The following is a 12,040-nucleotide window of genomic DNA, read 5'->3' as shown; positions in this document are numbered from 1 at the left end:
AATTCTCAGAAGCAAAAGGTGGTGGCACTGTCTTCATGCGAGGCAGAATACATAGCGGCAAGCACGGCAGCTTGTCAAGCAGTGTGGCTGAGAAGACTCCTAGCTATTCTTGCAAAGCGGGAGGTGCAGAAGGTGTCACTGAAGATCGATAACCAAGCTGCAATCTCGTTGTGTAAAAATCTGGTTCATCACGAAAGGAGCAAGCACATAGATACCCGGTTCCACCATATCCGGGAGTGCATTGAAGAAGGGTTGATCGAGGTTCAACATGTGAACACGAAAAACCAACTTGCCGATATTTTCACCAAGTCCCTCGGTCGACAGAAGTTCATCGAGATGAGGAGGAAAGTCGGAGTGCAAGAAGTGAAGTCAAGCAACAAGATTAAGGAGGTGAATGTAGAAGTTAATCATGTTGTTTCTTTAGGATTAGGAAAGAAAGCGAAACCGAGTCCTAGTAGTATTAGGATTCCTAGTCCTAGTCTATTTCACTAGTCCCTTGTGGACGTGTATAAAAGACACCCTAGGGGTGTTGATTATAACACCAGAAAAACGAAAAGAAATACAAAGCAAAGGCTCGACACGGGCCTTTAGCCATCAAATTCATCGATCAGTTTTATTAGTGTCGCTAGTTACGCAAGTTCCGTCAAGTAGCCGGCCGAAGCAAGAATCGCGTAGGCACGCCTGTACAGCTGCATACGCACATTCAAAAGCTAACATCCTTGACCTCTCAAGACGAGGAGGCAAAATAACAGAAGCTGAGTGTGGAGTCTCGAAGAACATAAGTCTGCTATGACAAACTCCATAAATGTTGACCACCAGTTTAGGTGTCGAAAGTAACGGGAAATATGCCATAGTGTGCCCTAGTGTTACATAGATATCACACAACACCGTGGTGCAGTCCATCACAAAATGACCTGGCACCACAGATCTATAACATCATAAATTCTCTTTCTTACGAGCCGCCTTATTTGCCGCCCATTATGAGCTTTGTCAATGCCCTTCTCACTCAGCCTTTCTCTTTCATCTACCACTGTGGCGGACGACATTGTCACCGCCGCTAGCACCTTGACCGCCATCACCGTTGCCTCCAGCTGCGCAGCTGTTGACGTCGAGGCTATTGAGCCGCCTGCAGTGGTCGGCCCTCCGTCCGTTGTTGTCGGTGTCTCTATTGTCGTTTGCCTCGGGACCATTTTAGGAGGTAGCGGATGCCGGGAGGAGGTCTTGTTGAGGCATAGTTTATGCCTAAGTAATTTTGGTGATTGATGACAGTACCGTACAGGACTAATCGTGTGTGTCAAGGTTTCAGGTAACACTCGTCAACGGCACAAGACGACACGTCTCCTCTCTTTTGGAACGGAAGCACGGCGCTCTCTACGATTCTCTTTATTTGAGTCATAGGAAAGCCGTACTATTAAGAGGGGATCCGTAGTGGAAAGGTTTGGGTGGAATCTATCTTTACACACGCACACTTCACATTCTCCCTTTCCTTATCTTTTGGAGCGGCCCTCGCCTATTCGTCTTGATTATCTCTGCAAAATGGTCCCCAGCGGTAGTACCGCTGGACTGCTAGCGGTAGTACCGCTGCATCCAGCGGTAGTACCGCTTGCCAGCGGTAGTACCGCCCCTGGTCAGCGGTAGTACCGCTCCAGGTGTTTTGTCCCACCTACCTAGCGGTAGTTCGTGGACGGATCCTTTTGCGAAGACTTTCCCGGCGGTAGTAGTGCTTGTGCACTACCAAGGGGCCAGCGGTAGTACCGCTGGTGTCAGCGGTAGTACCGCTGGAGGCACAGCGGTAGTACCGCTGGTGTCAGCGGTAGTACCGCTGAAGGCCCAGCGGTAGTACCGCTGCAGCCAGTGGTAGTACCGCTCCGGCACAGCGGTAGTAACGCTGGTACTCGGGCAGAGAGTGGGAAAACGGTCTGATTTCCCCCCCCACTATATAAAGGGTTCTTCTAGCTGAGGAATCCTATCTCTTACCTCTCTAAGCTCCATTGTTGCTCCACAAGCTCTAAAGTGCCCGATCTCTCTCCCTAGCCAATCAAACTTGTTGATTCTTTAGGGATTGGTTGAGAAGGCCTAGATCCACACTTCCACCAAGAGAAAAGTTGATTCCCCCACCAATCCCTTGCGGATCTTGTTACTCTTGGGTGTTTGAGCATCCTAGACGGTTGAGGTCACCTCGAAGCCATATTCCATTGTGGTGAAGCTTCGTGGTTTAGTTGGGAGCCTCCAAGCTTTGTGTGGAGTTGCCCCAACCTTGTTTGTAAAGGTTCGGTCGCCGCCTTCAAGGGCACCTATAGTGGAATCACGGTACCTTGCATCGTGCGAGGGCGTGAGGAGAATACGGTGGCCTTAGTGGCTTTTTGGGGAGCATTGTGCCTCCACACCGCTCCAACGGAGACGTACTTCCTGTCAAAGGGAAGGAACTTCGTTAACACATCCTCGTCTCCATCGGTTCCACTTGTGGTTATCTCTACCCTTTACTTTGTATTTGCTTATGCTTGTGACTATATCTTACTTGTCTTAATAGCTCTTGTTGTTAGCTTCTATAGGGTTCACCTCATTGTCATATTATTTGTGAACCCGTATAGTGTTTACCTTAACTTGTTAAGATTAATTAAAAAGTGGTCGTTGTCTATTCACCCGCCCTCTAGGCAACCATATCGATCCTTTCAATTGGTATCAGAGCCACGTCTCTTTATTAAGGGTTTAACCACCCGAAGAGTATGGAAGGCGGAGAGGAAGTTAACCGTGGGCAACCCGAGGACATGGACTTGACTTCGGTCACAAGGGATGACTTGAATACGCTATGGCAGCCCTCAAGACGTCCTTGACGAGCGAAGTCAAAACCATGCTTAAAGAATTAATTGATGGTCTTAAAAGTTCACCCGAACCGGCTTTAGTGGTTAAACCCACCATTTCCGATTCGGAGGCCAACTCCTCTAAGGAAGCGGCTAAAGGTATGCAACCTGCTTCACCTCACGAAAAGGATGGGACTGGAACATATGCTTCGGTTCCACCTCCCATGACATATGGAGGACCCGTTCTCGCACCTCGTCTTAATCCTGTTGGTCCTCCTCCTAAACTTGTGAAAGGTGAGTTTGCTAACTGGGTATTTTCTATTAAGTCTCATTTGAATCACAGCTCAACAAACTTGTGGAGAATTATCGAGCAAGGATATTATCCCCATGACCCAAGCAACCTCACTCCAAGAGAAGATGCAGACAATCAATATAATCACTCTGCGTTGTTTATTCTCCAGTCTGCTGTGCCACCTGAAGATCTTCCCCACTTGCGTCCCTTCACATTGGCCAAGGATTGTTGGGAGCATATTATGGTACTGTACAAGGGAAGCTCAAGTATTCAACGATCCAACTATGAAGTGATACTTGATAAGGCCGATGAGTTTGTGATGAAGGAAGACGAGGACCCTCGTGATCTCTATCGGAGGGTGACTGCTATTGCTGTGGCACTAAAGGATCATGGGAGTAAGGATGTGGATGATACATGGGTCAAGCGCAAGTTTCTCAAAGCCATCATGCCTTTCAATAAAGCCATGTCATCTGTCATTCGTCAGCGGCCAGACTTCCACTCCTTGTCTTCGAGTGAAGTGTTGGATGAGTTCATTGCAATGTCAATCATGAACGAAACAGCCGACAATGCACTTGCTCGTGTCCGATCAAAAACCACTTCACCCAACCTTGCGTTGAAAGCAAGAGCAATGCTTGAAGAAGAAGAAGAAGATGAGGAAGAGGAGAGCTGCCCTCAAGACACAAAGTATGCTTATCATGAGCACATGGCTCTTGCATCAAGGCAATTCTGGGGAAATAAAAGGAACTCAAGACCCACCTTCAACAAGAACAACTCGAGTGGATTCAAACCCAAACAACGAGTGAGGACATGTTATAACTGTGGCAACGTGAGTCACTTCGTGGCAGAATGTCCCTATGAGAAGAGGGAAGACAACGGAGGCAAGCTCATTCGCAAAGACAAAACCAAATCATTTCCAATCAAGAACAACTTTGTGAAGAAACCTCACCCAAAAGGGATGGTGGCCCTGGAGGAGTATCCTTCTGATGATGATGGCGATGATGATGATACAATGGCAACGGCAACTATTGCTATCGCCACTACCTCTTCCCAGAAGGTGTCTCTCTTCAACGCCCCCAACAAGAACCACATCACCAAGTGCCTTATGGCAAAAGGTACCAATCAGGTAACTCCCATCATTAAGACCAACATTACTTCTGCTCCTTCATTGTTAAATTGTGTAGAAGGTAGTGATGTTGGAGAACTTAATGAGCATGATCTTGATAAGTTTCTATGCACTATTAAGGGAGAACCCAAGAAGCACTTTGTTGCTCTCTTGGAACAACTGGGTGAGGCCACTGACCTCATTGAGTCTCATGAGGAGACCATCTCCGAGCTTCAGGGACATAGCCGTGACTATGCCGATGAAATTGCCGAATTATCTAGTGCTCTAGAAGAAGAGCGCACTCTTCGTTTGGCTCTTGAGGAGTCATATAACGATGACTGCGCTAAAATGCAAAAGAAACTAGATCATGATGTTGTTCTTACTCGCATGCTTAAATCTGAAAAGTATGCTCTTGAAGTTGGCCGTGACAGACTCAAGGAAGAGTTTGACATACTTGACAAGGCCCACAAAGCCTTGAAAGGTGTTCATTTCTCTCTGAAAGAGTCTCATGATCAACTCCAAGCAAAGCTTACCAAGGAGATCTCTACTTGTCCTCCCTTTGTGTTAATTGATAATACTTGTGCAACTAACCCTTGTTGTGAGCATGTTCATCTTGTGGAGGAAAATGCCAAGTTAAAGGAGAAACTTGAGAAGGGCCTTGTGGCATGCAGACAAGGTGACAAGAGTCTGAACGATCTTTTGAGCACTCAAAAGGGTGTTGTAGGAAAGGAAGGACTTGGACTTACCTCCAAGTCAAAAGGTAAAAGGAAGAACAAGGACAAACGATCTCTCACCCTCATGGACATCTTTGTCAAAGAGGGTGAGGGGACTCAGAAGGTGAACAGGAACAAGGTGGACTATGGGAACCCCAAAAAGGGCAAAACCGCTCCTACTAACACAGCCGGCAAACTCAATTCCTCTTATGTGTTATGTTGTGCTAGTGATGGGCATTTTTATGCCAAATTTGTTGGTTCCTACGATGAAGATATTGAATGGGCTATCTGGGTTCCTAAGACCCTTGTCTCTAACATGAAAGGACCCATTAAAAAATGGGTACCTAAAACCAAGCCTTGATCTATTGCAGGAGTTTGCTTCCGGTGGGGTGTCATGGTTGCTCGATAGTGGAGCAACAAATCATATGACCGGAAGCAAGGACTTAGTGGTGGATGTGCATCCTTCTCCATCTATGCCCACCCATGTCCAATTCGCCGATGCATCCTCGTCAAAGGTATTGGGATTTGGTAAGGTGGTCGTCTCTCAAGATTTATCTATTGAGAAGGTCATGCTTGTTGAGTCACTTGCCTACAATTTACTTTCGGTTCGTCAACTTGCAATCATGGGTTTTTCCACATTCTTTAATATCAACACTGTGGTCCTCCTTAGGAGCAAGACTCTTAAAGTAGCCTATGTTGGACATGTCGGAAATGGTCTCTATGTGGTGAACTTCTCGAAGCGACCCACTAAGACTGCGACATGTTTAATGGCTAAAGTTGACGTGGGCTGGCTTTGGCATCGCCGTTTAGCTCATGTCAATATGAGATCTTTGCAAAGTCTTCTGACAGGGGACCATGTTCGTGGACTAACAAATGTGAGCTTTGCTAAAGATCGTGTTTGAAGTGCTTGCATTGAAGGAAAGATTCATGAAACTGCTCATCGTCCAATGACTCTTATCTACACTAAGAGGCCATTGGAACTTCTCCATATGGATCTGTTTGGTCCTCCAACATTTGATAGTCTTGGAGGCAGAAAATATTGCTTAGTGATTGTTGACGACTACTCAAGATATACCTGGGTATATTTCTTCAAAAGGAAGAGTGAAACTCAACAAACGGTCATCAACTTTGCTAATGAAGCGCAACGTCAACATGAAGCAAAGATCTTGATGATTAGGAGTGACAACGACACCGAGTTCAAGAACTACACCCTAGATGAGTTTCTAGGTGATGAGGGAATAAAGCACCAATATTCTGCACCATATACCCCTCAGCAAAACGGCGTGGCAGAAAGGAAGAACCGGACCTTGATAGACGCTGCAAGAACAATGATGGCAGAATTCAAATCTCCATACAACTTCTGGGCAGAGGCCATCAACACAGCATGTCATGCGTCCAATCGGCTCTACATCCGCAAAGGCTTGAACAAGACTCCGTATGAGATTCTAACTGGAAACAAACCCAATCTCAAGTACTTCTGGGTATTCGGTTGTAAGTGTTTCATTCTTAAAAAGGGAGCTCGGTTAGCTAAATTTGATTCTAGAGCACATGAGGGTATCTTTGTTGGTTATGCTACAAACTCTCATGCTTACCGTGTCCTCAACAAGTCCACCGGACTAATTGAGGAGACGTGTAACGTAGAGTTTGACGAAAATAATGGCTCCCAAGTGGAGCAAAGTGGTCTTTGTGATATAGGTGATAAAATTCCTCCCGAAGCCATAAGAAGAATGGGGATTGGTCAAATACTCCCCATTGAGGAACCCCTTGTGGCCGAAGGAGAAGAACAATGCTCTACTCAAGTGGATCCATCACCCCCACAAGCCCCACACGCTTCCGATGAACAGAGAGAAGACTCTCAACAAGTTGATCAAGCTCACGGTCAAGATCAATTGCCTAACAATGGTGATATGCCCCATGATATTCAAGCACTACTACAAGACCCTGAACCAGCACAAGATCAAGATCAAGAGCAACCACTAATACAAGATCAAACTAGTGAACCTGCTCAAGTCGAAGGACAAGATGATCAGGAGACTGTCTCACAATTCCCGTCTGGAGCTCCAACAACCGGCTCAAGACGCAAGGGCAAACAAAAGATACAAGTCGATGCTCCTCCGTTATCTAATGAAGAACTCTTGGAGCGTCGAGCAGCCAAGAATGCGAACAAGCTGAGAGACAAGTCACATCTTATGAAGAATGTTCTTGGTAGTTTAAAAAGGGGAGTATCTACCCGTCAACAGCTTTGGAATTATTGTGAGCATCACGCGTTTGTCTCGTATTGTGAACCTCAACAGGTACAGAAAGCGCTCGATGATGAGGATTGGCTTATGGCCATGCACGAAGAACTTAACAACATCGAGCGCAACCAAGTCTGGGATTTAGTGCCTCGACCAACGAAGGAACATAATGTCATTGGGACCAAATGGATATTTAAGAACAAGCAAGATGCAAATGGAATTGTGATTCGAAACAAGGCAAGATTGGTGGCTCAAGGCTACTCCCAAGTCGAGGGTATCGACTACGGTGAAACCTTTGCCCCTGTTGCTCGTCTAGAATCTATTCGCATGTTACTTGCATTTGCTTCTCATCATAACTTCAAATTACAACAAATGGATGTGAAAAGTGCATTTCTTAATGGTCCTTTGAATGAGTTGGTATATGTCAAACAACCCCCGGGATTCGAACATCCCAAGCTCCCCAATCATGTGTACAAACTCAATAAGGCACTCTATGGCCTTAAACAAGCCCCACGCGCATGGTATGAGTACCTTACTGAGTTGTTACAAGATCGTGGGTTTGAAATTGGGAAGATTGATCCCACTCTTTTTACTAAGAGGGTTAAAGGGGATTTGTTCATATGACAACTATATGTTGATGATATTATCTTTGGCTCTCCTAACATTTCATTCAATGAAGAATTTGCTGCGCTAATGACTGAGATGTTTGAGATGTCCATGATGGGAGAGTTGAAGTTTTTCCTCGGGTTCGAGATTAAACAAGGTCTAGAAGGGACATTCATCAAACAAGCCAAGTACACTCAAGACATGCTCAAACGGTTCGAGCTCGAAGATGTCAAACCGGTCAAGTTCCCAATGCCAACCAGATGCAAGCTTGACAGTGATCCCAATAGTAAAGCGGTGGATCAAAAGGTATACCGCTCCATGATTGGATCCCTCCTTTACCTCTGTGCATCTAGACCGGATATTATGTTGAGTGTAGGGATATGTGCACGGTTTTAATCCGCACCAAAAGAAAGTCATTACATGGCTGTCAAACGAATCTTTCGATATTTGGCTCATACCCCAAACTTTGGCCTCTGGTATCCCAAAGGAGCAAACTTCAATCTAGTTGGCTATTCTGACTCAGATTGGGCTGGAGATTGTGTGGAGAGGAAGTCAACATCTGGAGGGTGCCAATTCCTTGGTCACTCTTTGGTAAGTTGGTCTTCAAAGAAGCAGAACTGTGTCTCCTTATCATCCACCGAAGCTGAGTATGTGGCAGCTGCAAGTTGTTGTGCACAATTGCTATGGATGAGGCAAACTTTAAAGGATTATGGTGTCACTTGTGACAAAGTGCCTCTTCTATGTGACAATCAAAGCGCCATCAAGATTTCCCTCAACCCAGTGCAACATAGCAAAACCAAACATATTGATATTCGTCATCACTTCATCCGTGAACATATCAAGCTAGGTGATATTGAGGTTCACTTCATCCACACTAAAGAGCAACTTGCAGATATTTTCACCAAGCCACTAGATGAAGCAAGGTTCCGGGAGTTAAGGCATGAGCTAAATATCATTGATTCAAGTAATGTGGATTGAAACTAGGCATGTTGCACCTCACTTTACATTTCATCTTGGTCTAGATGTAGGCATGGACATAGGGGGAGTGTTGTTCTCTCAATGAACTGTCCCTCCCCCTATTATGCGTAAATCAATCTAGTCTTTCACTTTAGCCATTGTCAAATGGCACTTGTGCTTCCAAGACGAGCATTGGTCATGAACCCAAGGATAATTCTTCGCGGTGTCATACCATTGTCTCAAACATAGGTGGCCTCGGCCACCGCCCCTCCATCCTTTGTTGCGTATAAAGGAGAGGACATACAATGACAAGTCAGTACATTTTCTTGGATGTCATCCCTTTTTACTCACTTGTCATGTGCCCAAGTTTCCCTTTTTCCTTAGCTGTGTTGAAACATGTACAGCGGTACTACCGCCAGGGTAGCGGTACTACCGACAGGACCCCAGCGGTACTACCGTCAGGGGTAGCGGTACTACCGCGAGGACCCCAGCGGTACTACCGCCAGGGGTAGCGGTACTACCGCCAGGACCCGAGCGGTACTACCGCCAGGTATGGCGGTACTACCGCCAGGGTTCAAAATCTAACACAACCAGCTAGAAAATTTCTAGGGTTTCAAGGGGGAGCGGTACTATCGCCAGGACCCCAGCGGTACTACCCCTGCATCTGGCGGTACTACCGCCAGCCAGCGGTACTAACGCTGGCCCGTACCCCTTGGGCTATATAAAGGGAGGGGGAGCCCGATTTTTACATCTGTTTCTTCTTCCTCGCGGCTCATCCCTCCCCTAGCCCGAAAACCCCCTGTTTGGATCTCACTTCGTGGAGCTTCTTCTCCCCGTTGGTGTGGAAGGGTTGCTTCATCTCTTCTTCCTACTCCAAGAGCCATGAATCCCGGTAAAGCTCCTCCCTTCTTCTATTTGGTTGTTCTTCGTGTTCTAGGGTTAGGAGCATTGGGGATTGGATTAATCTTGTTGATCCTATGGCTAGTTATTGGATGGCATGAAGGAAATATTTGAGGGGAGTATAGGTCCGATGGTTTGTTGTTGTGATTACTGCCATGCTCTAGGATTTCATCGTCTTAGATCGAATACTTGAACTGTTGGATTAGATCTAAAACGTGCTCTCTCTTGCCTAGGCATGTTTGTACCTCTTGTTACTAAGTGTTCCTCATGACAGTAGGGCTGGGGTGTACGTCTTAGTGTTCATATTCAGTCCATGCCCTCGAAAACGAGTTTTATATGTCAGATCTGAAAGTCAAACCCCCAGCGGTACTACCGCCAGGGGGTAGCGGTACTACCACCAGGGGTAGCGGTACTACCGCTATGACCCCCAGCGGTACTACCGCCAGGACTGGCGGTACTACCGCTAGGCCCCAGTGGTACTACCGCCAGGGGTGGCGGTACTACCGCCAGGAGAATTCACGGTGTATTTTTTGTCTTTTGTGCTTAGCAATGCGTGTTTATTTTTTCTGCGTTTTCAAGATTCATTGCCTTGACTTTTCTTGTCGCCTCTTTTTCGCTTTGTGGTCTGTGTCATAGGTGGCTCTGCTCGCTGTTCGAACCCCCCACGGGACACGGCGTCCAAACAGTTTCGCAACACAGAGGCGCCCGAGGGGTCCGCCACGTCTGGTCTGCCTCCCAAGAAGAAGTCCTTCAAGAAGGTCGCCCACAAGGACAAGAGGGTCAATATCCGTACAATGTCCCCCAAGGACTTTCTGCACTTTCGCACCAAGAACCCCTATCTCAAGGAGAGGGAAGTGATCGATGGGGTTGAAAATGTGTGGGCAAGGGACCAGTGCAGGATCTATCGGGATGTTATTGCTTCCTTCAAGAAGAACCATGTCTCTGTTCAGTGGATTGATCTGGCACATCTTCAGCGGAACATGGACTACTTTGGTGATGCCCTCTCTCTGGTTGACAAACTGGGCATCAAAGACATCATCACCTTCAAGACGGACTTTGATCCCACTGCAGTGGCTCAGTTTTATGTCATAGTCCATTTCTCTCCTGATGCACAGCGTTCCATGATCTGGATGACTGGGTCGAAGAAGATGACCGGTTCCTGGACTGAGTTCATGCAGTTCCTTCACATTGACTTTCAGGGTGCTGACACTCCTCTTGGGCTGCGTCCTCATGCTGCGGCCCCCACCGATAGGGCCCCCGCAAAGGACAGACTGCAGTCACTGTATCTCAGGAAGGGGGTGCTTCCCAAGCACCTGGACATCATGCATCGGATCTTTCGCAACACCCTCTTCCCTCGGAGTGGTAACTTTGATGAGGTCCATGGCTACTTGGCTGAGATGTTGTTACTGTGTGAGGAGGCTATGTCTCAGGAGTCTGCTCAGCTGGATATTTCAGATGTGATGTTCACAGAGCTCTGGAACTGCATCATCAATCGTAAGGTTCCTATCTACGGGCCTTACCTGTTCGCATACATTTTCCATAAGTGGGAACAGGCTTTTCCGGATGAGGTGCTCTACGCACAGTCTGATTACATCGTGCATGACCCGATCAGGCTTCGCGTCAAGGACAAGTGGGCCAACCCATCTACATCCTCTCAGCAAATGGATACTGATACAGAGACCGCTGCTGACAGAGGAACTGCCTCTCAGTCCCGCTCGTCTGCCATGCCATCTTGGGCTATCAAACTGCAGGACAAGATGAAGACACTTTTCTGTATGCAGGCCAAGGGTCAGTACCAGACATATGTGGCTCAGAAGCAGAGCCGCCAGAGGCATGAGCGTGTTCTCAGGACCTTGGATGTGGACATCTCCAGCGGCTCAGAGGACGACATCACTCCTGAGGCCACTTGGATGCAGGCTCAGGGGTACCGGTGGTCTGGCGATGAGGCAGAAGAGGAGGAGCAGACCGACCAGGAGGGGACAGACGACTCTGGTGAACCTGAAGACGAGGAGTAGTTACCTGTGGCATTAGGTGTGCCCCTTTTTGGTGTCTTGTGCCAAAGGGGGAGAGAGTCTAGGATTTGCTTTCTTTTCGAACTTTGCATTGCTTTGCTTTATCTCATATGGTTTGCTTCGAACTTGGTTTGATTCTCATTTGCTATCTTTTGTGAGACATGATCTTATGTGAGATTTATTTCCATCATATGCTGTGAGTCATATGTCCCGTATTATCATATATCTCTATCTTTTTGTTCTCATATTATTCTCTGTGCAAATCCGGTATTGTCATCAATCCACCAAAAAGGGGGAGATTGTTGAGGCATAATTTATGCCTAAGTAATTTTGGTGATTGATGACAGTACCGTACAGGACTAATCGTGTGTGTCAAGGTTTCAGGTAACACTCGTCAACGGCACAAGACGACACGTCTCC

This window comes from Hordeum vulgare, chromosome 1H, assembly GCF_904849725.1.
Source record: "Hordeum vulgare subsp. vulgare chromosome 1H, MorexV3_pseudomolecules_assembly, whole genome shotgun sequence".
NCBI lineage: Eukaryota > Viridiplantae > Streptophyta > Magnoliopsida > Poales > Poaceae > Hordeum > Hordeum vulgare.
This window is presented reverse-complemented; position numbering follows the sequence as displayed.